General features: G+C 38.6%; 1 protein-coding gene and 1 long non-coding RNA gene across 9 annotated transcripts in view; one reads left to right on the top strand and one right to left on the bottom strand.

Annotated features, from left to right (window-relative positions):
* KLF12 (KLF transcription factor 12) overlaps positions 1 to 26,014 on the top strand; it is a 437,715-nt gene that overhangs the window by 58,250 nt on the left and 353,451 nt on the right. For 5 of the 8 annotated variants that reach the window (XR_013763670.1, XM_079138931.1, XM_079138930.1 and 2 more), the window contains 2 exons: positions 4,370 to 4,492; positions 4,903 to 4,954. The exons of the other annotated variants lie outside the window; for them this stretch is intronic. The gene's annotated coding sequence lies outside the window, so the exon portion shown is untranslated. The remainder of the gene's footprint in view (positions 1 to 4,369; positions 4,493 to 4,902; positions 4,955 to 26,014) is intronic. 8 annotated transcript variants of the gene reach the window in all.
* LOC306660578 lies at positions 508 to 19,063 on the bottom strand. The gene is made up of 3 exons (XR_013763675.1): positions 15,285 to 19,063; positions 12,484 to 12,547; positions 508 to 1,828 (listed from the first exon to the last, which is right to left on the bottom strand). It is a non-coding gene; the product is annotated as an uncharacterized lncRNA (long non-coding RNA).

Consider the following 26,014-nt stretch of genomic DNA (forward strand, 5'->3'; position numbering starts at 1 on the left):
ATCCCACTGACAGTGTACCAGGGTTCCAGTTTTTCACATCATCACCAAAACGTGGTACTTTCTGTATTTGGGGTAGTAGCCCTCCAAATGGATGTGGGATGTTAGAAAATATTTTGCTGGTGATTTTGATGGTAGGTTAGGTGTATGAATCACTGTTTCAGCAAACTTTTTGTTGATAAATTGCAATAGTGCTAGGCTCAGGAATCAGTAAGAGAATACAGAACTTTCTAGTCCATTGAAAGAGCACTTAGTGTTTCTGCAAAGTTTGAAGTTTCCAAGGAAATGTCATTTTATCAAGGTAGCTAATTGGTGAGGTTAAATTGAGGTTCTGTTAGCTTAAATGGTTTATAATTTTGGGCTTCTTCTTTGCACCTTTTTTCCCTGTGGAAATTTTGAAAATTATTTTTGTGAAAAATATGTACAACATAAATTTACTGCCTTCATATCTCTGTCTCTTTTTGTGTGTGTGTGTGTGTGTGTGTGTGTGTGTGTGTGTGTGTGTGTGTGTGTGGTGCTGGATATTGAACCCAGGGCCTTTTTGCACGTGAGGCACACACTCTGCCAACTGAGCTATGTCCCTATCCCTGTCTTCATCATTTTTAAGTAGTATTAAATACTTTGCCAGTGCAGTGCAGCTATCAACACCATCACCTTTAACTTTTTCATCTTGCAGCACGGAAACCCTGTATCTACTTAATGTTAACTCTTCTTTCCCTCTGACTGCTGTAATCACCATTCCAGTGTCCACGAATTTGACCCCTCTAGTCCTCATGTAAATTAAATCATATATTTTTTTTTTTTGTGGCTGACATTTTTTCAAATTATAAAAGTTTCAAAACATTTGTGCGATATTTAACAATGTGCCTTTGATAAACATTTACGGAGTGCCTACCACAGGAAGAGAATGGCATGTCTTCTAAGTCTAGAGACATGTTTTCTTCCCCTTCCCCTCTGCCACACTTCAGCATCTCCGAAGGCAACTTAGCATTGGCTGACAGTTTAATAGACAGGGTATTTGTTTCTTATTTACAGAATGGCACATTTTAAAATCTGTGGGTACTTGTTTCCAGTGAAGGTGGAGTAGGTGATTTCTGGGAAGGAAAATGATTATTAGAAACATTCATTTAGGAATACCCTTACGATTTACAGACTGTGAATGTTTTAATTTAACTCAGGAACAGAGATGCTGTTTGGTATCATTAATCAGTACATTTGAATCATTACTCTGAATGATTATGCTTCATTTATTTTGTGTCAGAATGTTTTCCACACAATAATAGAGAATAAAAGTACATCATTAATTACAGTTGAGCAGCTCACACATTTGTGAATATATATATTTCCATATTGTCAGGCAGTGAGGAAAATTTAATATAAGAAATAATTAATCCTTACAAAATAGTTGAAGATTCAATTAAATTATAGTATAAAATTCATGGTCATTTATAATTGTGCCTTATGATAATTTTAAGTAATGCTTAAAAGAGTTTGAGAAAACATTTCCACAAGCTTGTATCATTTATTTCTAGGTGGGAAGTAGTAGTAATCTAGTTTCTAATCTTTTGTGGTAATAGTTATAACACTTTGGAGAATAGTTCAGCTTTTTTGAAAAGTGATCAGCTCATCTGCAGAATTGCACTGTGATGGAATTTGTGAAAGGGAGACTGATTATTGAAAAAAGTTATGGTTCTATGAATTTTGCAGTTTTTCCTTGATTGTAGAAATGTTCCTTTTCGAATAAACACTGAAGAATCTGTTCTTCTGAGTTCCACTCTGTCAGTAACTGTTCCATATAGCCTTTTTCTTTCACCCTGGTTGACTGGGATTGCTGTCAAAATCCACAAAAAAACAAATGACAAAGCCCACATGCAGTTATTGCTATTTATGAAAACGTATTTGTGTCTTCCTTGGTCTAAAAGGCAGATGGAAGAAGCCAGGCCCCCAGATTTAATTGGAATTTGATGATGTCTAAAAGACAAAACAGGTCTGTGTCTTGTAGAAGAGACTAAAATGTTAGATGCTACAGGGAAGAGTGGGTAGAGAATGCAGTTTGGGAGGTTCTTGGAGAAGGTAGTAAGTGGCTGAGAACTTGTCCCCTCTCTTTGTAACAAAGCCAAAGTAATTTCAACACTGTTTAAATCACCAAATGATTTTCAAATGTTTTTGTACACATTGCTCCAGCTTACTCTCACATGAATTTGTGATTTATAACTTTTATAGCTGTTTTGAATAACTTGTCCAAGGATACTGCTCTCATAAATGATGGGGTCAGAAGTAGAATTTGGGACTTCTAGCTCTTAGGCTCATTTATTTGCAGCACATTATACTTAGTGATTTACTAAATAACATTTCGTCCTCTGTTCCACGATTATGATACCCTTAATATGGAATTTTAAGGTTAATTTTTTATAGTTTGAAATGTTTGCAACAGGTTGTGGTTTTTCAAAAACTGTCAAAGCCCTATTCTTTCAGCGTGGAGTCCACTTTTGATTTTAGGGGAACAAAAAAAAAAAGAAAATGAGATTTAACATTCAAAATGATTTACATATGTATATATATGTTTATTTATGTTAAGTAGTTCTTATGTGGTGCTGTGATTTGAATAGGTCATCTCTAAAACAGATGTTGAGTAAAGGTGGTGATTTTAAGAGGTGGGTCCTTTAATGGTGATTAGCCCATGAGGGCTTCTCCCCATGTGGATGGAATTAAGGCCCTTATTAAGAGGCCTCAGGTGTGTTGCCCTCTTACATCCCACCATGGGAAAACACAGGGGTCCTCCCTTCTGGAGGATGCAGCCTTAAGTTGCCAACTTGGAAGCAGAGAGCAGCTCTTACAACCAAAATTGCCAGTGCCATGATCTTGTACTTCCTGGCTTTCAGAACTGTAAGGAATTAAATTTCTTTATAAATTTTCCAATCTCAGCTATATTCTTGTAGCAGCATGGGCTGAGACATAGGGTTATGAAAACACTCATTTTAAATATAGTTAGAAAAATCTACTTCTAAACTGTTTATCTTTAACGTTACAACTTTGTTGAGACATAATTCATACATCATGTGCTGCACTGTTTTATGCATAAAGTTCATTTGTTTTTAATATTTTCACAGACTTGAACAGAGTAGACATCTTAGGTTTCATCTTATTTTGGAACATAAGAATACCTACTTTTAAAAGTAGTGGTATTTATTCCGGGACACCTGACTTGTTTTCAGTTTTTGGCTATAAAGAATAAAGTTGCTTTAAAAAAAGTATAGGTAATTATAACAAAATAATTTTTAAAAATTAGTGTCAGAATTTTGTGTTTGAAAACCTTTTATTCTATTGTATTATTTCTCAGCCATTTAGAAACAGTTTCTGCAGGGTGCTGGACTAGGAAACTTTGCAACCTGTATAAGAGTTGTGTGTATGGTGGGGAGGGGCTTTTTTCTTGTTGTATCAGTGCCTGTTTCTCCACTCCTGTTTTTGTGAATTTGTGTTCAGGAAGGAGAAGTTGATGGCATATGTTTAAACACATGAGTTTCATGTACTGTGGCAAGAATTATAAGTGTGTATGTGGTCATAAATCTGTGTTAGATTTCTGTTTCGGCTTATCAGCTTCACAATAGCTCACGAATAGAAAATGTTACATAACATTTTCTTTAAAATTAGTATTTGCTAAGCTCTGGTTCTCAGTGGTTGGTACAGATTAGAATCACATGAGTTTCTTAAAATAGTAGCATCTTTGCTCCCCACAGATTGTAATTTAATTGATAATTTGATCCGGTATGGAGTTCATGTGCCGTTAGCTGGCAAGTTTCAGTTCAATGCATGATGTAACCTGTGGCACGATTGAGGACCATTGTTTCAGATTCTTGCGGTTAAAATTTTGGTAACAGACCTGCAGCTTAAGTTTTTAAAAACTAGTTTACCTTTTGTCATTGTGTCTGATCCTTCAAGAAAATGTACTGATTAAATGAAAGCTAGTTTAGAAAATGGGGGGCTGATTAAATCACTGGGCAACACCTCTGAAACTCATTTGCTGTATTGCTCAACTTTATATCATTAGTATATTAGAAAATTCCTGTCCTTCCTTCTTGTCCTCTTCTTTCCTTCTTCAACATTTATTTAGTGCCTGATATCTGTTCCAGCATTGCTTTATACCCTGAGGATATAAATACAGTTTGGAGTCCTTACATTTGAGTTGGCAAAAGATGCTTAATAAATATTTGTTGAATTGAATGGAATCACAGCTGAGCCTTCCCCTTGGCATAGTGCTCTGCTGCATGCCTCAAATCCTTTGTGGAAATGATGCCTTTTTGATATCCAGGAACATTCCAAGCATTGTCTCTCACTTCCTCACTTGTCTGTCTCTTTCTCTTTTTGTTTTCAGGGTCATGGCAACTTTGGCTGGATTTAAGCCATCAAGGACGAGTTGCCTAAGACTAGTAACTTTGATCTTAACTTTTCTGTGAATCACAAACCCACCTGGGACCCAACAGCCACAGAGTTTTAGGTAAGATGGGAGTCAAGCTAGCTGACAGAGAAAGGGGACACTCGCACTAGTGGGTTTTAAATCGGAGAAGGGCTGTCCCTGGAGAATTTCTGTATCCTGACCTGCAGGTTTTAGAACCCAACCTTTTATATGGCCCTAGAAGATTTTCTTCTGTGGGGGCAGGTGAGGAGAAGGCATGCTGTGTCCCTGTCCCAGTTTATCAGTTCTCTCTGGGTTTGATGGTCTCTCCTGTGCTTCCCTACAGTTACTTAGATATTTTAGTCAATTTACAGAAAAAAAAAAAAAAAAAAAAAATGTTTCGAAGTAGCAAAATGTGCTTGTGCACACATAGTTGAGTGAAAATAGTAGCACAAGGGGTGACTTTTTGCTTTGCTTTTTAATTAGTAATACTTTTCCATGGTTATTTCTAGCTTTTTCAGGCTCTGAACATACAGAAAATACCTTCTGAATAAGAACAAACAGGTCTGTACTGCTGAGTTATATATATGTTGCTGTGGTGCTTCTGTTGGAAATGACATAGGGTGGGGCGGGAAGATTGCAGGGGTCATACAAAGCATTCTTCTGTTGGGGTCTTGGTGCTGTTGCTGTAGGATTAAATTTATATGTGATGGTGAATGCTCTTAACTCGAGGCATAGCATGCTCCATGTTTTTGGGAACATGTTTTCAGAAGTAAATTCTGCTTTTACATTGTATGTGATGTATTGGAACTGCATTTCCTTCTCTGTTCCTATACTTTTTCTTTGGACCATTTAGTGTGGTTATTCTATTTTGCAAATAATTTATTCTGTGGATACATGTATATTGGTGTGTGCTGCCTTTTAAGAGATTGTGTTTGTTCAGAAAACCTTTAAGTGTACCAGAAGGGCTTCTGTGTGGCCACCACCAGAACATAGCTTCCTCCAGTCCTTGTCCTTAAGCCAGCAGCAGGCGCAGCTGAATTCAAAGAAGCAGCATGGCTATGGACTGTTTTCTTTAAAAACAGCCCTGGACAAAGCATTTCCTTAAGCAGTGTTGAGCAGGATTTGGAACTTCCTATGCCTCAAAAAAAGTCTTAGAGAGATTTAGGGAAGTGCAAAGGTCAACATTACTGCATGTGATTCCTCCCTCCCCCCAGTCCAGGGCAAACTGACTTTAAAAAAAAAAAAAAAATCTTATATTAAAACAAACATGCAAGCCAATAACTCTAAACAAGAACTAGTTAAGTAGATGGTCATATCAGCTACTTTGAGACAATCTTCAGTAATGTCAGGATTATGGCAACACAAATGCTGGCTGATTCAAGCACAGTTTCAAAAATTGTAGTTTACCGTGTAGAGATGATGTGCTGTTTCAAATGTGTCATTTAGTTTGTTGCTCATTTAGTTTGTTGCTGATAGTTAAAGGAGTCATCTTTTATATCTAAAATATATGTATCAGTTTGTATTCTATAAAGATCTTAGTAAAGATTTGGGGGCTGGAGAAATAGCTCAGTTGGTAGAATGCTTGCCAAGCATGCACAAGGCCCTGGGTTCAATCTCCAGCACTGCCAAAAGAAAAATTAAAGATTTGGGGGTTGGCAGAAATTCACCTATAAGGTGCAAAGGACATGCATGGAAAGACAACAGTAAAGTAGTAAAATGGAATATAATTTTGGGAGAAAACAGGTGGTACAGATCTGCTTTTATTTCCAGGTAAATTTTTTATTTCTAATTAAACTTTTTTTTCCCCCATAGGCAGAACTTGGGGGTTCTGAAGGAGGTCTGAGTATTAGCCCTACATTCTGTATTCAGTGATCTAAGTGTCTATTGTAGATTGGCCATTTGTTCCAGGGCCAAGGAAAATTTAGAAATTGCTGCTTATTAAGATTACATTATGTCTTAACATTCTTCTGCTAAAACGTAGAGAATTGTTCTTCCTTGCCTTTCGGCATCCATCTAAATAAGAAGTTAACATACAGCACAGGCTCTCAGCCAGGCATGGAGTGTTGCTGCTTGTAGCACTGTGATGGGGCGTGCCTTTCACCGAGTCCACACAATCTTGACTTCTTAAAACTCCTCTTGAGTCCATGTTAGTTTGCCATCCATTTTTAAGAATCTGTATGAACTATGCAAAATTTATTCTTAGAGATTAAGGTATTATTTTATGTAATGTTTTTCCATCCTCCCTTTTTGGTACTGGGGATTGAAACCAGGGCCTTGCACATGCTAAGCAAAATCTCCCACTGAATTATATCCCCATCTTGTTTTACTTTTCATTTTGAGACAGGCTCTCACCAAGTTGTCCAGACTGGCTTTAAACTTGCAACCCCCCTGCTCCATCCTCCCACGTAATTGGAATTATAGGCATGTACCACTGAACCATATGAAATAGTGATTGATTTCTTTCTCTTACATATTCCCCTCAACTTTTAATGAGATCCTCCTGGGTGTCCTGGTCCTGGAATGAGATGAACAAGTTGTGTCGAGGAATTCATGGCAACTACGGTTCTATAGATTATTTGGCTTTTGTTTATAGACTAAAACATGTATCATTTTTATATTGCACCCTCCCCATTGTCATGATCAGTGGCTGTAAGTAGAGTTATCTTTATCATGCACTATTTAGTAAGGTGTGGCAGTTGACATTTTGACAAGCTTCACAGGTCTGTAAAGGAAATGCCGTGTGTTTTATTTTCAGTTCTATGCGGTGATGTTTAAGCATATGAAGAGGTACCTTCTCTGAGTTGTTTGTAACTCAGTTAAGGCCGTTTCCTAAGTTTATTAATAACTTGCCATCCATGATTGTAGATTCTTGAGCTGATGGCTTCTTTCCTCATGAAATATGTTTTGCTTATCCATAAGGGAAGAGTGGTAGATGCATTCCCAGACCCTCAGAAGGCTTCCTGCATTGTCTGCCACTCATTCCTCTGCCTCAACAAGGCCATTCCCACTCCCACAGATGGTATGTCACCAAGAAAATGGACCTCTGTAACTTGGGAACTTCCTTTTCCTTCCCCGGGTTGTGGACCTGTCACTGCCACGTGCTATCTTGCCTCCATTTCCATGGAGGTGAGTTCTTTCGGACTGAGGCTAGCACGGTCCTCTGATCTGGTTCCTTGCTGACTTTGCTGAGGGTAGAACCCTCGCCACGTTTCCTCATTCCAGTTTTACTTTCTATGGATTATTCTTCCCTTAGATGAAAATCTCTAAACTAATATCATTTTTAAAAGTATAGCCTTCCTTTACTTTCTTTCTCTAGGAGAGATCTTTATTAGTATGGTTGGAATATGAAGTGTCCCATTTACTTTTGGGACTTGATCCACGATCCATCAGTGTTCAGAGGTGGGCATTTGGGAAGTGGTTGGATCATGAGGAATCCATGCCCTTGGAGATTATATCTTGCCCTCAGCCCTTTCCCTTCTCTCTGGTACTTGGCTGCCATGTACTGAGCAGCTTGCCTCCTGCAAGCTGCCTCCTCCATGATGTTCTGCCTCGCCATGGGGCCTAGAACAACGGAGCTGGCTGACTGTGAACTGAAACCTTTGAAACTATGAACCAGTTCAAACTAAATCTTTTCTCCTTCAAAATGTTTTTCCCTCAGGTACTTTGTCATAGTGCAAACTGACCAACACACCTTTATTCTCTTTTGCCTTTCAGTTGAAAGAGAAATTGGGTGGAGGGTACTGGGGATTGACAAGGACACTCTACCACCGAGCTGTATCCCCAGTCCTTTTTATTTTGAGTCAAGTTCTCCCAAAGATGCTGAGGGTCTTGCGGAGTTGCTGAGGCTGGCCTTAAACTTACCATCCTCTTGCCTCAACTTCCTAAGTTGCTGGCATTACAGAAGTGCGCTACTGTGCCAGTCTAGAACCTTTTAAAAGAGTGTATTCATTTCTGCTTCCTCATCTTCATTCATCCTCTAAGCTCAGGCACTTGAATGTGTACACCTGCTGTGAGCTCACCTAGGTTTATAGTCTCTTAACAGCTAAATGCAGTGGTTTTGCCAGTTGTCTTACTTGACCTTGCTTTTGCAATTAACATAGTTGATTACTTGATTTTCTTCTCTTGGCCCCATGCTTCTCCTGCTGCTGCTGCTCCCTCCCTCTCTCCTTTCCTCTCTCCCACCTTTTCTATCTCCCTCCCTTCCTATCAGAAATTTATTTCTTACAGTTCCCAAGGCTGGGATTATGAAATTAGAATGGAAGCATTGTCACATTTGGGTGAGGCTCCTCTTGTGTTTCAAAGAGCCAACTTGTTCTTGTATCATCACATGGCAGAAAGAAGGTGAGAGAGTTCTCTAGGTTCTACCTCTGACTTACTTTCTCTCTCACTGGGGATTGAACCCAGGGCCTTGTGTACGAGAAGCACGTTCATTACCTCTGAGCTATGTGCCCAGCCTGGGTATCCCTTTCAGAAGGGTACTGATGCCATTCATAAGGGTTTCACCCTCATCACCTTCCAAATGCCCCACCTCCTAATAATATCACATTGGAGGCTAGAATTTCATTGTATGAGTTTTTTGGGGGGTAAAGGGAACAAGGACACACATATTCAGTGCAGACTGAAACCTTAATCCTCAATGATTTATGTTTGCTGTAGTAAAATTTGGAGCTTGAAGAGGCACAAAAGAAAAAAAAAAAAAAGACATCAGGTGGTTTTAGGTCTCCATAACAAGAGCTATATGAACTTCTCCATAGAATCTCTTTCCTGAAATCCATTGCCTCTTCCTGTCACTTCCTAGTCTCACCTTGTATGGGTCTCTTTTTGCCTCTGAAGTTGGTATTTGGAAGAGTTTTATCTTTTTCTTTGCTTTTTGTATTTGCTTTTATTTATTTTAGCATCTTCAAATTCTGCCTATATAATATTGAAACCTTAAATAGACATCTTCACCTTTGTTGAGCTCTAGATATGGTCAGTCTACTTCCAATTAAACTTTCTTTCTGGAAATAATATAGGCATTTCAAATTCATTATGTTCCCAGCTGTGTTTGTTATCTGGTCTTTCAAAATGCCTGCATTTCCTCTTTTTATTAATGAATCCTTGACCACCCAGGTGCTAAATCCCTAAACCTAGGGATTGTCCTTGAGTCGTTATTATCCCTTACCCCTTTATCTCTCCTTAGTCATCATGTCATGCTGATTTTACCTTTCTTAATATTGTTCTTCTAGCATTCTATTTTTTTTTTTTTTTTTTTTGGTTAGACCATTTTCATAATCTCATAATTGGACTCTTATTATATTCCATTCATTTTTTAAACTGTTGGAAAAGATGGTAAATATAAGTATGATTGTGCCATTCTTTTGTTTAAAATATAACCCCCATAATTTCTGTTCTAAACTCAAATGTCTTTGTGGTCTGGCTCCCATTCTGTCTTTCCACTCTCTTTCTTTCAGAATTGTTAGTACCAAGGATCATGTGCTTCTTAGTGCTGCCCTGCCTTTGAACGGGTGCTCTGGTGGCATGTGCCTCCCCACCTAATTAATATCACCTATAACATAATCTGCTGGTACTCTAACCTGAATTGTCTCTTCAGGCCCTAACTAAAGTCTCACCACCATCAATTTAGTCTACTCTCTCCAGATCAAGTTATTTCTTTTTCCATTTTCTTTCTTTCTTTCCTTTTCCATTCCTGAAGTTTACTACAGTGCTTAGTATGATGCATGGTTATTATTTGTTAGCATGTCCGTCTGTTCTATTCCCTTTGACATTTTGGGGGGCTAAACCCTTATTCTTTGTATCACGGTCCTTATCATGGTATCTCATACATGCTAGGTGTATCAGCAAATATGCTGGACTTTTCTTGACAGAAAAAAAATAAGAATCAATATTTAAAAAGTTAGATGACCATAAAAATGATGAATACATATCTTAAATATTTTATTCAAACACAAAACTTAACATCTTTTGTGAAACTTTCGATGTAGGGCCCAGACTTCCAGTATGGATCCACAGATGGAACTTAGTTTTATATTTCTTCACAAAACCACACTCATCATGAATTGTCTGCTATTTCCAGTTTGTTTCTCTTAAGTGAGGTAAAACTTTTGAAGATTTTTCTATTTATTTTTCCTAGTAGAATTATTCCCATACTGTATTCATTGTCAACTTACAACATTATTTTATAGCAGGCTAATCCTTTCAAAGCATTCACAGACACAGATGTAGTGCTGCTCTTCATACTCCATTTCTTTAATATGTCATGCAATTAAATCACATTCTTATAATAAGGTATTAAATTAACAGATTAAAATAAAAAATACTGTAATACAGCTCAGACGATGAGACAGAGGTTTTCAGTCTGCTCAGAGATGAGCCAACTGGTTGGAAATGTCCCAGGTGCATCAGTCAGTATGATTTACAAAGGACATAGAGATCATTGGTTAACCTGGACAGTTGTTTAAGTGGATATTGGTTAAAAGGGTCCTACCATATTTGTCAGATTGATGCTAAAGAGATGTTTATCTGTTACTTGGCATTTCTGGTAACTAGAAGAACTTAATACAAACTTACATACTTTCCTGGGTACTGTTTCTTTCACATCATTTATAAAAATGTTAAATAAGACTACTTTGAGCACCTGTCTCCTGGAAGGCTTCATGCTTATATATCTGATTCTCTGTCATTTATCTACTGCTTTAACCATGGCAAAGTGTAATTTTTAAAACTAGTCTAAGATTTTTGTCTATGTTATGTTGGCTTTCTGTCACTGTGACAAAATGTCTGAGATAATCAACTTATAAGGAGGAAAGAAAGGTTTATTTTGTCTCATAGTTCTACAGGTTTTAGTCCATGGTCACTTGGCCATGTTGCTTTGGGTCTGTGATGAGGCAGTACTTTTTATAGCAGGAATGCCTGGTGGAGGAGGCTTCCCACTTCATGAAGGCTAGGAAGAGAAAAAGAGGAAAGGGCTGGGGCCCAAATATCACCATCAAAGGGCATATCTCCAATAACGTAGTTTCCTTCTACTAGATCACGTAAAAGGTTCTACCACCTCCCTTTCGTGCCTCAGTCTGGCAACCAAACCTTTACTGCATATGCTTTGTTGGGGCAGGATTGGGTGGGGAACTCCAGATCCAAACTATAGCATATACTAAGTTTTGAAAACTAGTGGATAGTCTGTTGATGGTTATCAGGTAGATTGAGTGCTCAGCCATACCATATCATTAATTCCTGATTATATTTCTCTTCCATGAATACTCAGAAGTCCTGGTTGTGAAAATTCATGGTTAGGCACCCTGTTTAGCCACCTTTATAGTGGCTGGTCAAAAGCCACAATTTACATTTGCCTTGATGGTTACAGATTCCACCTTGATTCTTTTAACCCTGATAATGCCAATTGGATTTTTGCTTTTGTATATCTAGTTAGACAATTTCGATTTTCCCTTAAGTTAATCTCCATTTAATTTCGTTTCTGTAATCTGTTTCAAAGACAAATTGGTATTTGCAGTATTCTTAATCTTTAATAAAGGCCAAGGAAATTGTTGTTCACTTTTGTATATATAATCTTTTTCATCTTACATTCTTTGCAGAAAATGCTTATTTTTAGAAGTTTTATCTTGTTAAATAACATTTATTATTGTTTTTGGAGTACTCTGCAAGGTTATTTAAATTCTTTCTCTCCAGTGTTGATTATTAGTTTGTGCTTGATCTGCTAAACTTTGAAGGCTTCCTTATATTCCTTAGTAGGAGAGAGCTTTCTTTCCAGTTTTTGAAAAGCAGTTTGCTATTTTTGTCCCCAACTACCCTGCCTCTTAAACCTTGCGTAGGGCCTGATCTTTTTGATCCTTTGCAGACATTTATCTTTGGTTGGGGTTATTTAAAATGGTCTTTAAAGTACCTGTGGTTTATTTGCTTAACACTGTACATTTTCTTTTGAGAAATAATGCCCCCTTTTAAAGAGTTGATTAGTGACCTTTATAGCTGTCTTCCAAGGCCAGAATGATAGCCATCCACTTAGGGAGGACTCTTTGTCCAGTAAGGGTAACTGTCTGTGATTTTAAAGAAGTAAAGACCACAGAAAGGTGTATGCTTACATATCACATCCTGAGTATTATTCTTGGTGTTTTCATATCTTCCTTAGAACTATGAGAATCGTATCTGGAAAGATGGTAAAAGTAAGCTTCATAGTTTGACAAAGAGGATCTTTAAATATAATGTAAGTTCAAATTAGTAATGGCTATATTTGATAATAAAGGGGAATTATTTATGGCTGAAGAAAAGTAGGCTAAGACTAATAGAACAAGTAGCTTAAGAAAGCAAATGTTCAAAATATTCACCATCTGCTTCAGTGACTTTGAGAATGACAGTACAATCTGAAACCAGTCTTTGGGTTCTGCATTCCTTCTTCATATTCATATTTAGTATTGCCTACAGGTCCACAGGACTTGCTAAGCACCCACTGTGACCCATGTTCTCTGTTTATGCATTACCTGCACCTGCAGGGCCTCCAACCCCTGTCAGGTCTCCCCTACTCTTTTAAAATTTGAGTTCCCAGGGACCTCTTAGGTAAGTCACTGCATCAGCTGGTTTCCACCTCTGTCTCCCACTTGCTCATAGCCCTCTTCATTCAACCCCCAGAGGGCCTCCTCACTGCTCATTCTGAGTCCTCTAAGAATCCTACTTTCCTACACCGGGAGAGATCATTCAGAGCTCTCCATATTGTCAGCCCTTGGGCAGAGGGGAGACTGCCCCTTCAGGTCACACTCTAGCCAGAGTCCCTAGCCATGTTGCTGATGCACTTCCCCCACATCACTCCTGCACTGTGTTATGGGATCAGAAACTGGAAATTTGTCCTAGAGCAAGGGCATAGAATATTATTCTCTGTTCCTGGTTTCTGTGCAAATCTACTCTCCTATTCCATGGTATGGAAAACATCACAACACAAACAACACTGATATCCTTATCCTTGATCGATGAAACAAAGACTTCATGTGACTGAACGCCTGTGAGCTCACTAAATTTCTGTATCCTCATGGATGTTATTCCTTTAATGTCCCTGGGAAATCTTAGATATTTAATGAGGGTCCAGATAAATTACCTCATAGTATAAACTATAATTTTGAAATAGTTACCGGGTGGTGGTTCACATTTGAATTTCTCACATTAAAAAAGATTAACTTTTAGTGTGTAAATATATATGCCAATATGAATGTGCATAAAATTAAAGTAATATAAAGTATATATTTGTGGGTGGGTGAATCAGTAATAGGATACATATGTATAACGTGTGTATGAACCATAGTATATGCATACATATGCATGTATATGAATCAGATACAGTAATATAGTGTGTGTGAGTCGGGTAAAGAGTAGAATGTGTGTGTGTGTATCAGACACAGTAATGTGTGTTCATGTGTATGTTCATCAGACTCTAGTATGGTGGGAAAATAGGTTAAAATAAACTTAGTGTTGATTCCAAGATGATAAATTATACTTGAGTGACTTTGCACAAATCATACAACCTTTCTAGGCATCACTAGCAAAGTGAGATTTTTAGATCTAACTAAGATCTTTTATGGTTCTAAAATTTGATGGTTAGTACAGTCACTATCACAATTACTCAGTTTGTTCCATCACTGTATGAATTATTTTATCTGTATTAACATTCATAATTGACCTTTCAGCATCCAAACCTTCCATGTGTCTTTATCAGCCCCTGTAGGAGGGAGATACAATAACTTAATTTCATAATAATTTCTCTGAACTATGCCCAAAATGTTCCTAGTTATTACAATTTAAGGGAATCTAACGACTCCTTGGATGTATCATCAGAACTCAATTTTTTAAATGATTGGATTAACATAAAAATTGTAACAGTCCATGTTTCATCTTTTTAAGGGCATAGAGTTGTCTAAAGCTTACTTAAAAATAGAGTGAAGTTTTTTAAGGCTGTGTTGGTGTTACCTTCATCTCTATGGGTTGTACATATATACCCACCACATGTAAGATACTCATCAAATGTTTACAGAATGAACAAATCATTGTATAGTACAACATTGTAAAAATCACTGTCATATGTGCTCATGTGTTCTCTGAAAAATTCTCCGTGATGTTTTGGGAATGGTGGAGAGAGAAGGTTTTCCATTATGGTTCCAAGATGTCAGTGCTTCTTAGATGCTCTTTGTAACTGACTGAGCAACTGAGGGGTGCTGGGAATAGAATGTTAGTGATTTTTCTCTCTTTTGGGAACAGTGATTGCACCCCTTTTAGAGGAACCATCTTAAACCAGTGAACCAAATTATTTCATTAGCTCTGTGTCTGTTGAGTCATATGGGAGCTTTTTCTCTGGGCATAAATCTTGTGTCCATAGGGCACTGAAGCAGTTAATCTAAATGCTGTCTTTTGGAATCAAAGTACAGTGTGGACATAGCACTGAGTTATGATACTGGAACATCAGAAGGCCCTACTTTTCTTAGAATATTCTCTTACTAGTATGTGGTAATTACAGGAGGAAGTGAAAAATTGTAAGGAAAACTACAAACACTAAAATGTAATTTGGTATTCTAATAGGGAACAACATCTTTTTAATTGCATGAATAGGGCCTTATACTTTTTTTTTTTAAATTTAAATATCCATCTAAGCATTAATCACTAAAGCTTACTGTGATGGCAAAAACATTGCCTTTTAAAGGCCCTTTGTCATCTTGTGTTGATTAGTAGTGGTAATTAATTTTTACTTTGATACTATATGTTGACCTCTGTACTTGTGGTAAGAGTAAACATGAAAAATAAGACTTTAAGATTTTGGGTGGTTATCCGTTATCACTAATATTCCTAAGGAAGGTATCTAGCCCTCAGATGAAATGCCAGTGTGTTACATATAAGGTCAGCTTACCTCGCAGACTTGATGTCCTTGAAGTTTCACATAAGAGATTATAACAGAGTCTGGATGCTTGTCATTGACTTTAGGTGACCTCTTTTAGTTCAAGCCTTTTAAAGGCATCCTGAGATATTTGCATTTGGTTTGAGCTGAATTGAACCTCAGATAGGAGACTTCTTCCAGAGTCAAAATAAAACTAAGCATTCCTATTAGGGGGTGGCTGGAAGGAAAATATGTCCTCCACCCGGAGCAGACTGCATTAGCATTCTGCCAACTGGCCTGTTGGTGAGAACTAGTGAAGTCATCAAGCCTGAGCTATTTTAATACCCTGACACGGTGCGCAGAGGCAGCTGGAGGTGCTGCACAGAGGAAGCTCTGAGAGGTTTTCAGAAGCAGAAAATTTCCCTGCTGACTGACAGCATCACCGTTTCACTGGTTTCAAGCCCTGTCACCTCTGGGAAGAAGGAGGGCTTGTGCAATGGCCCTGGCAGGAAAGGAGGGGGTCAGTATGATCTCCCACTTTCTCAGGTGATCTCCCCATGTCTAGAGACCAACAACATCCAGCAGGAGAGGTGGCCATGGCTGGGGAGAAGGGTGATGGTCAGAACCTTGCAACGGAAGCTTTTGCTTATAGACAGACTTTTTCCTCTTCTTCCCCCTTTAAAAGAAGTGAAACAAAACTTCAAGAAGGTCAGAAGTGCAACCATACTTTGCTGACACAATCCTATAGGGAATTATGAGCAAAATAAAGCCACTGGGATATACATATAATTTATCAGCATATTGAAAACAAATTGAATACCAGACTGGACAGTAAATTACTTCAGAAGAACCCCAAAGTGGGAGGAAATGCTGGCAGATTGCATTTTATAATCCTTATGAAAATGATCTATCACTTGTGTGTAAGGAATTATTTTGTAACCTGAATGCTTTTTAATTTTCAGACCGAACTCTGGCTTGTTGGCTCTGTCAGTACAAGTCCTTAATAAAAGCTTAAATAGATATTTGATTGATTATAGAATCATCTACCGGATGCTGTCTTAACCGCTAGCAAAAGATCTAAAAGTGTACACAGAGCTTCATCCCTTTAGAGATGTAGAAAAAGTCCAGATACATCAACCAAATGGAGATAAATTTAGAGATAATGAGATACCAAGTTTTGAATGTAAAAAAGTTAACTCTCTTTCAGAGTCACTTACGAAAGTATTCGGGATTCTAGAGGCAGGAGGTGCTCTGATGTGGGCCTTTTCCAATAAGGAACAGAGTGAAGTAGGCACTCCTTAGCATGAGTGCACTCAGGGGTCAGCACTGTGAAAGCTGCCAGGATTCAGCCGATTTAGCAATGACAAGCCAGAGACAGAGACAGGAAGCTGCCTTGTTTATTAGAAATAGGGTAACCACAGTCTCAGACAACTGAGGAAGACTGTGCTGACAGTTTCATTCTGAATAGCAAGACCTAGTGCCAAAAAAAAAAAAAAAAAAAAAAAATTCTAGCTGTTTATTATTTAAAGCTTACAAGTCATTTGTCTATTTCTTAACATTTATAGTTAAAAAGCACAACTTTTACATTTCTTATTCAGAAAGCGTTTCGTTCACAAAACTATTATATGAAGAAAACATAAAGGTGCATCACCTTGATTTCTATAGTACCTTGAATTCACAGTAATGCAGTGTTTACTTAGGAAGGTGCTTTCTTCAGAATATTCCATACATATATGCTCAGAGATCTCCACCATGTTCCATAAGAGAAATATCATAATAGCCTTGGCATGACTGGGAGGGTAGGGCAGGGGTTGCAGAGTAAAGTTTTATTATTTGATTGAACTTGAGGCATCATTTAGAGCATTTTCAATTACAGGTAAAGAAACTTGAGATGAAAAGTATCTTTCTTACCTGAAGTCTCACACACTGCAAGTATCATGGAAATTAAATGGACATAGCATCTAATCGAGAGTTCAATAACTGGCTTGTCCTTTTGGGAACAAAATTAGGAAAAATTGTAATATACTTATATTAAAAGTTTCCTGGACCCGATTTCTTCTTTCTTTGATACTTTGATGTTCTTACATACCATGAAACTTGTAGTCATTAAAAGCCAGCCTCCAGAATCTACTATTCTCTATGTTGAAACCGAGTTTCTCCCTCATTGCTGTGTAACCTCTGGGCAAGTTATGTACCATATCAGGGCCCCACTATCTTCATTTCTAAGATCAACTTAATAACTAAACCTAAAAGTATTGTGACATATTGAAAGAATCCATCTGAAATGCCCAGTGTGGAACCTGATACATTAGAAGAAGAAAATAAATGGGACCTGATCCTCTGATGAACAGTCTTACTGTAGGGACAGTGCCTCAAGGCCCCAGTCCCAAAGGTACATTTTCATTTGTGTCAAATGTCTTGGACCCCACAAGGGAATCCAGGGGCCATGGTCTAGATCTAGTCCATGTGATGGTTCTGCTCCCCTCACCCCGTGTCCTCTGAAGTACTTAGCCTTCTAGTAGGCTGTGTTCAGTGCTCTGCCAGGAGCACAGTTCAAAAAAGGTGAAGGCTCTGAACAAAGGCCATTGAACTTTTCAGAGAACAAAAGGTAGGAACAACCACCCCAGGTCACAGCAGCAGCTCTTAGACATCTTACGTTTCAAAATGTTTCCTTCTTTTATTGCTGTGTGTGGATATGCACTTTTATATTTGTGATACTTCTGCACATATTTAAATGATGAAAAAATTATGAGGGAAATTCCTTTACACCCATTTTACAAATGAGGACACTAAAATTCCGAGAAACTTATCAAAGATTACGTAACTCAAAAGTGGTTGAATTGACTCTCAGCCTTTTTTTCTTTTCTAGAGTCTCAGTCCTCCTTCGTCTGTGACTCTTCCCTTCACAGTACATCCTGGACCTCCTTTTTTTTGTGTTTAACCTTTGTCTTCTTTCTTTGAATGTTACCATTCCCTTGTTTCAGTTTTTCTCAATTCCTATATGTATAAAAATAACTATTTTGTTTTGTTTTTGTTTTCTTTTTTGGTGGTACTGGGGATTGAACCCAGGGTCTCATAGATGCTAGGCCAACGTTCCACCACGGATCTATATCCCCATTTCTTTTTATTTTTAAATTTCAAGACAGGGTCTTCGTTAAACTTGTAATCCTCCTGCCTCAATCTCCTGATTTGCTGGGATTACAGATATGCCCAGCTAAAATAACTTTTAGGAAGTTGAAGTCTCCAATAAATTTTGAATTTTTGTAATCAACTTTAAAAGCAAATAACATATTTCCTCTTTAATTGTTGTATGAATTTTGTTGTACCAGTTTATGTCTTTGGAAATCTCTGGCTAAAAATTTTAACTCACCTTTTCTGTGTGTCAATAACTAGGGATAGGAAGAGTAATTTGTTATTTCTTTTTAGGAGTTAGAAGTGTCTCGTTGATACCTATCTTTAAAATGTGCACTGAGTGCCTTGGTTTCAGAAGGTGCCATGGTGGTTCCAGTTGCTTTTAAATGTGATTATCAGAATGTAAAATATGCATCTATCATCTGTTCTTTGGGAGTGCAGTGACCCGAGGGATGGGTGGAGGCCAGGTAGCCTTCTTAGTCTCTGGGGAGGGTTTGAGGTTGTGGGCAGCTGTACCCCTGCTCTGCTTCTGTCCCCGATCTTGGACTTGCTGTCCCCCACCCTGTCCATTGTGGTCACCCACACATGAACAAAGTCCCTTTCCCCCCTTTTATCCCGAAAGATTATGTTGAAGGACCTTTATGGTGAAGGAAACTGAAAAGTTCTGAAGTTCAGGAAAAAAAAAAGCTCTGAATTAAATATTAGACCATGTCTCTTTTAAAAGTGCCTCATCAGGATCCAGCAGCTGGGCCTGGCAGATCATCATGGTCAGTCTTTCTCTCTCTCAGCAACTTAAAAAAAAAAAAAAAAAAAAAAAAAAAAAAAAAAATCATTCTGAGCTCTTAGTTTTGCACAGTACTACAACTTTCTCTGGCCCTGTCCTCAGACCCAGATCTGGGCCTCCTTTGGCTCATCTGAAGACCCATTAATATTTTCCCCAGGTCTCTTCCTTCCCCTCCTTTCCAGGCCCCACCAGGGAGGGTGAAGTATGCAGATTTATTTTTCCACTGAGATGAATTTCACCCTCCTCCCTCCCAAAGAAGGCAGACATGGATTCTAAATACTTTTCCATTCCTCTTTTACATGTAGAATTAAAGCCAAAACCAATTATGGTAAACGGGGGTTTGGGTTGAGTTGGAGTTTACTGTAACTTTGAAACAACATTATCTTCGTTGGACAATGTAGTTGGTACCACAATTTTCATTTTCACCGATGACTTTCCTGAGTCCGAGTGCAGACTAAAGCATGCAAATACTCAGATGAAGTTTCACTTCTTCCCTGCGTGCTGGGAGCTCTTCCTGTTACATTGAATTCTTACACCCTCCAAGGGGGACATGTTGCATAATGTTGTGCCTTGCGCGTTGAATTTCTTGGTCATCCCGCTGTATGCAGGGTTATTAGTCTTCACTGTAGGTAGAAAGACAAGCCGGCAACAAAAACTAGCCTTCAGAAAAGTACCGAGAAACCACACAGGAGCAAATCCCCTACCAGATGCTTTAGAAAGAAGGGCAGCCAGTGGAATTTGGGTGACGTGTATATTGCAGGACTGATGGGCTTGTATTGATATTCAACATGGTCCTTTAAATCATTGTGTGGGTTCTTCCCCCCACCCCTGGCCCTTCCTGAAGCTTTTCCTAATCCTAAATCCTATTGAAATTGTCTGCCCTTGGAAATGCCGCCTCTGCCCATCCTTTCTTCCTCCAGTAGGTGCCTGCAGGCAGCTGCATGGAGAGCTCAGACTGCCCATCCTTTCCTGTGCCCGGTTGAGGATACCCTTGCAGGGGGTTGGCACTGCTCCTGCTCAGTGCCTCTTGTCCCTGCTTACTGAGCCTTTGTTGCCCTCCAGTGCATGCCACTGCTGGCTGGCTTTCCATGTTGTGGTGCACGTTTACTCTAACACTTTCCCAGGCCTTACCTCCTCAGTTTAGATGCTTTAGAGCCATTTCTACTGGTCATGTGGTACCTGGCGCAATTCAAGAGTTCAAGATAAATTGATATTCTATTCTCCCTTCCCCACTGTCCCTGTTGCTTATTTGTCCCCTCCTATGTGCATGAAAAAAAAACAAAACAAAACCTCCTTGACACATCTTCACTTTTTCTGGCCTAAGCCAGTGTGAATTCTGGCTGTACAGAAGCTAAGACCAGCCCAGAGGCAGAAGGGCACTGGAAAAACACTGGAAAGTAGGTTTAAGGGTGTTGATTGTGCTTATAGTTTTCCATACTCTGTATGGATGGTCATGCACATCGTATGTGCACGTTGATGCAAAGACCAGACCTGTGGGGGAAGGCCGTGTTTTCTGTGACATCTTGTAAAGAACCAAGAAAATGCAATTTACAGTTATCCTCAGATGCTTTGATGACAAAGTATCTAAATGTCTTGTATTTATTTCTTAAGGTAGCCCATCATTTTTTTTTTCTTCTAAGAAATTGCTTTGCAGTTAGGAATTTCCTTTTTATTTTGAGCATCTAAGTGAATGAAGTAAGTGGATTTGAGAAATCAAAACCTAAGTTTCCAACATACTTCAAATTAAAACTATCAGGCATTCCAGTGAGAATATAAAGGTTAGACTTTGACTTATTAAAATTGGAAGTTAAGCCTGGCATGGTGAAAAGTGTGTCTATAATTGCAGCAACTCAGGAGGCTGAGGCAGATGGATTGCAAGTTCAAGGCCAGCCTGGGCAATTTAGAAAGAGACTTATTTCAAAATGAAAAATAAGGAGGGCTGATGATGTAGTGCAGTGTTAAAGTGCCATTGGGTTCAAACCCCAGATACCCGCCCATCCCCGCCACAAAAAAAAAAGAAAAAAAAGAAGAAAAACATCAACAAAACAAACTTAAAATTAGTGGGCAGGGTAGTTTGAGTCTCTAATCGCAGCTACTCTGGAAGGTAAGGCAGCAGGATCTCAAGTTTGAGGCCAACTTAGGCAACTTAGACCTATTTCAAAATAGAAAGGTCTAAAGATATATAACTCATTGGTAGAACACTTGCCTACAATGCATTAGGTCCTCAGTTCCATCCCTAGTGCCACACCAAACAGATTTTAAGTTTGCTTTCTTTTGGTAGTTTTTTCTTAATGTGATTTTCCTGATAGATTAAAAGAAATTTTTTAGTCATGCTGTCAATATCTGTTATCCTGGGACCTGAGAATTTTTATTCAGTTTTGCATATATGTCCTGCTAGGTCGCCTCGAATACAATATTTAACTTCTCTGTTTTAATTTTCCTACCCTTAAGGTGTTAATTATTACAAGTATTTCCCGTATTATTCATAGAAATGTGATGTGTAATGTTCTGCTGTGAAATTTTGGAATAAATATGTGTCAGTGCAAAGTGTAACATAATGAAACGTGTTTCCTCAGTGTTAAATCTTTGCAAATTTGGAATGATAGATCAGCATTGAAGACATTTAGGTTCATGGTTCATTTTGAAGCTAAGATCATATTTTTTTTGTTGTTTTTATTCTAAAACATGAAATAGGAGCAATCCTATCAAAAATGGAAAATATTCTGTCCAGTGGAAGAAGGCCACCAATTTTAATGTAGCTACCAAATGTTCAGGTTCCCTTCTGTATTAAGAACATCAAAAAATTGGAGCAACAGAGGAAGTGGATATCTGAGTTCTAGTCTTTGAAGTTATGTGCTGCTGTGAGAGTTTCTACTTGTTTTCTTATTTATACAATGGGACATTTGAACTTGTTGGTCCTAAAGTTCCTTTTTTTTCTTTTATTATGAAACAAACTACCCTTCCTGGCCAGCTCCTTCTTGCAGTTCCAGGGGTCCCACTACACATTCCCTTGGTGTCCCAAGGGAAGTGATGAGGTCCTAGGTGAGTTGACTGAGGGACTTTTGATGCTGATGAAAAAATACAGCTTCTGACCTCAGTGTTTGCAATGGTTTCTTGATATTCTACATCATGTGTGAATTGGTTTTTGGCCAAAGTGTCTGAAAGTGTAAATGATCACCTTGAAGTCAGAAGCTTTGCCTTCTCTGTGACTAGCCTGTTGGTTATCAGTCTTGGGAGCTGAGTAGACTTATATTTTGTTTTCTTCTTTGTTCTAAGAGTTGTCCTGTGAATAGTGTGAGATACCTGTTAAAGATAATCTGGAGCAGTTTCAAATGTAAAAATACCCTAAGCATATTTTATATGATGAAATACATGGAAAAGTTACTGGGGTTGGGATTTTGTTTTAAAAAATGATGCAAATGATTATAACTAGTAAATGAGACTTCAAATGTGCATCATAATATTTTGCACCCTTTAGTTCACCCCAAGTGAATTTAGCTTCAGTTTTTAAAATAAATATGTGTCTTTAGGTTTCCTTATTGTGACTCAAATGCAGATATACCAGAAAAATTTCTGCTTTTCCTCTATCATATCCCCTTACTTATGTACTGATATCACTTTGAACAATACTTTAAAAACATTTTCTAGTCCCAAGAGACTGATGGGCTAATTCAAGCTTGCAAGCAATTGTTTTCTAGTTATTAAACATCTGGTTTTGTCAAGTCCAGCATTTCAGACTTGTGGCCTCCACCTTTTACAGAGGTGGCTATTTTGGAAGCCAGTGGAGGGCACTGTCTCTAGTAGCTAAAAGCTCCAGTTCTGCCTCCTGGGATTGGCAACCTGCTCCAGGCTGCCTTCTCTGATGACCTGGGTGGTCTTTTAACTTCTCTATGCCTTACTTTTCTCTTCTGTGAAATAAAGATGTCAGCCCTCTCTCATAGGGTTGTAAGATCATTAAATTACTAAATCCATGGAAAAGATGTGAGACAGTATCTGTCACGTTATAACCCGCATGGTGGTGGTCATTATTATCAGTGCTAGTGGTCATAGTAGGAAAGACAAAGAAAACAGATGGCATGTCTTCCCATTGTGATTTCTGTAGTGTACTGGAAAACAGATATATCAGTGTATTACAAGGAAGGTGTATTAAATATCAATAGGGTGTTTAGAATATAGTCAGTTTTTCACCATGAATGACAAGTGAAGTTTTTCCTTCAGTTTCCTTTCCTGTAAATATCACAGTCAATAGAGTGAGCTTATATACACTGAACATAATTTATCCTCAATTATTTTAGGTATTTTAGTGTATTATAGTAAGAGTCTAAAGATGCTACTTACAATTTATTTATATAGCCAACTTTAAAATAAAATCTAGATGCCAGTGTTTCCTGACTGACACAGTGGCTTGCTCCTAGTTTGGTATATTTTAATGTGCATGTACTCTTGGTGAATTCTGGTATGGCTATGGCAGACATAGAACTTGAGGCAGCCAAAAAGACTCCCTAGGTTTTAGAGGGAAAGCAGGGCTGTTGATTGGTAGAGTCAATGAGAAAAGGCCTAGCAGTCAGTTTGTGGGGTATTGTGGAAGTTTATGGGGCAAAGGTGAGCAGATTGTGTGCAGTGGTAAAGGGACCCGTTATCCTTGGACTTTTTGTCTCAGCTGTGCTAATGGGAGAGAAGGATAGCCACTGGGATGGGCAATCTTATCAGGGGTGGTGACCTCTGATTTGCTTGCCTCTTTGTTCTTGGTTGTGGTGTGCCAAGTGTTGCTGTCCTGGTGTGTTGACTTTAAAATTAGGAAACTAGAATGGAAACTTGCTTCAAGGGAAGAATTCTCCCTTTGGATCCTGTGTGGTATGATCAGGGTAAGGGGAGTGTGAAGTTGGGCTAAATTGTTTCCCTGGCTGTTAACTTGATGCTCAGCTTTGACAAAGGGCTCATTGTTATTTCCTTTCTGTTGAAGTGCCCCCAAATTTGTTTTCAATATAGTCTTCCCAAGAAGGAGACTAGTTGAAATTTACCAAAAACAAAACACAAAACAAAAATCCCCTTAAAACAGTTGATTAAAAAATGTAATTTTCAGAATTATCTCGTTGGTAGCAGGTGGGAAAATCATGAGAATTCCCATCTGTGACCTAATTATCGTAGAGAGACATGCATTGTGTACATTTGTGTGTTGAATAAGGGGCATTTTTAATTTAGGCTGTTTTCTGCTTTCAGGGCTTAAAAAAATCTAGTATTTGTAAAATGTTTTATAGTTTAGTCACAATTATTCTAACAAGTTCCTGTTTCTTTTTGTATGTGTGTTTATGTACATATTTTTATATATGGAAACTGAGGCAAAGAAAGAAAATAATTTGTCACAAAACTTGCAGGTTTCAGAGCCAGATTTAGAGTTCTTCTAATTTTTAAATCTCTTTCTTTTTGCTTAGTACTATTTCTTTTTCTTGATCTCCAGTCTGACTGTCTTAATCTTGAGGGGTTTGGGTGGGGTCTGGTGGTGAGTGGGTTTTGTTGCTTTGGTGTGAATGGATGAGTCTTTCCTCTTCTTCCTTCTCCTCCTCAGGAGGCTGAGCAGCCTTTTTGGTACCAGGAGTTACCTCTTCCATTTCATTCATTTCACATTCTTCATTCCCCACCCCCAGCCTTCTTCCTTTGGTCACTGCTGCCCTTGGCCACCACCCAGCCACACTTCCTTGTGCGCCTGCAGTTTATCCCTGAATGCGCAGGTTCTTGCAGGGCTGGTGCTGGTGTTTCTAAGTGTGTTGCTAATTTCCATAAGTGGCTCTATGCGATTAGACTCTTTCTTAGGACTTGCACAGGACGGTTTTTAAGTTGCATCTCTGTTGCTCTTGGTAGCCCTCCTCTGTGCTATTTCATATTATCGATCTAGTGTACCTCTTCAGTGGATACCTCAAATGCCTCTCCTGGTGGATACCTCAACTACCTTCAGCCCCCATGACTATATTTTGGATGTAACATATCCAAATACGATGAATACTTTGTCTCATTGTGTAGGTTGTCCCTTCACTCTGTAGAATGTTAGCTGTACAGAATCTTGAGTTTGATATCATCACATTTGTCTGTTTTTCCTTTTGTTGCTTATGCTTTGGGGCTTGTATCCCCCCAAATCATTGCCAAGACCCATGTCAGGAAGCTTTGCCCCGGTTTTAGTTTTCAGTGTCTGATCACAGCTTCAAACCCAGCCTTGTTGACTCTCCCCTGGGTGCATTGAGCCGAAGGAGGTATTGCGTCACGTCCATCTCCTTGGGTCACCAGGTCTGCTGTACCTTGAGTACGGCTCTTATCCTGGGGCCTCCTAAGCGTCCTTTCCTCTTTCTCCTGTCCTCTGTCTCATCTTGTGGTTTATCCTTCCTTTACTTCCTTATTTGCTAACCAGGTCCTCCTTCCTGAGGGGAGAGGTTTGGGGAGAGGTAAATTATTGTAATTCACATGTGTAAAATATCTTTACTCTTGGTTGTAGTGTAGCTGGGTCTTTAATTCCGGGTTGGAAGAAATTTTTCTTTGAGATTTTGAATCATTCCTCCACTCTAGCTTCCGTTGGGATGCCATTTTGATTACTGATACTTTTCTTACCCCCCCCCCACCCCACTTCTTTCTCTGTCTAAAATCTTATAGATCTGAATTTCTCAGTGATGTGCCTTTGTGTGGTCTGAAGGTTTGCCGGATACTCAGTGGTCTTAATCATTTGGTAAACTTAAATCTTTACTTTTAGGGGAAGTTTCTGAAATATGGAAATCTCTTGTTACCCACATTGATTTCAGTCTTGCAGTAAGATGGTAAGGGGTGGTAAAGGCACATGTGAGGTTTGGGCTGCTGTCTCCTC

Source organism: Sciurus vulgaris (assembly GCF_902686455.1).
Source record: "Sciurus vulgaris genome assembly, chromosome: 4".
In the NCBI taxonomy this organism is placed as follows: Eukaryota; Metazoa; Chordata; class Mammalia; order Rodentia; family Sciuridae; genus Sciurus; species Sciurus vulgaris.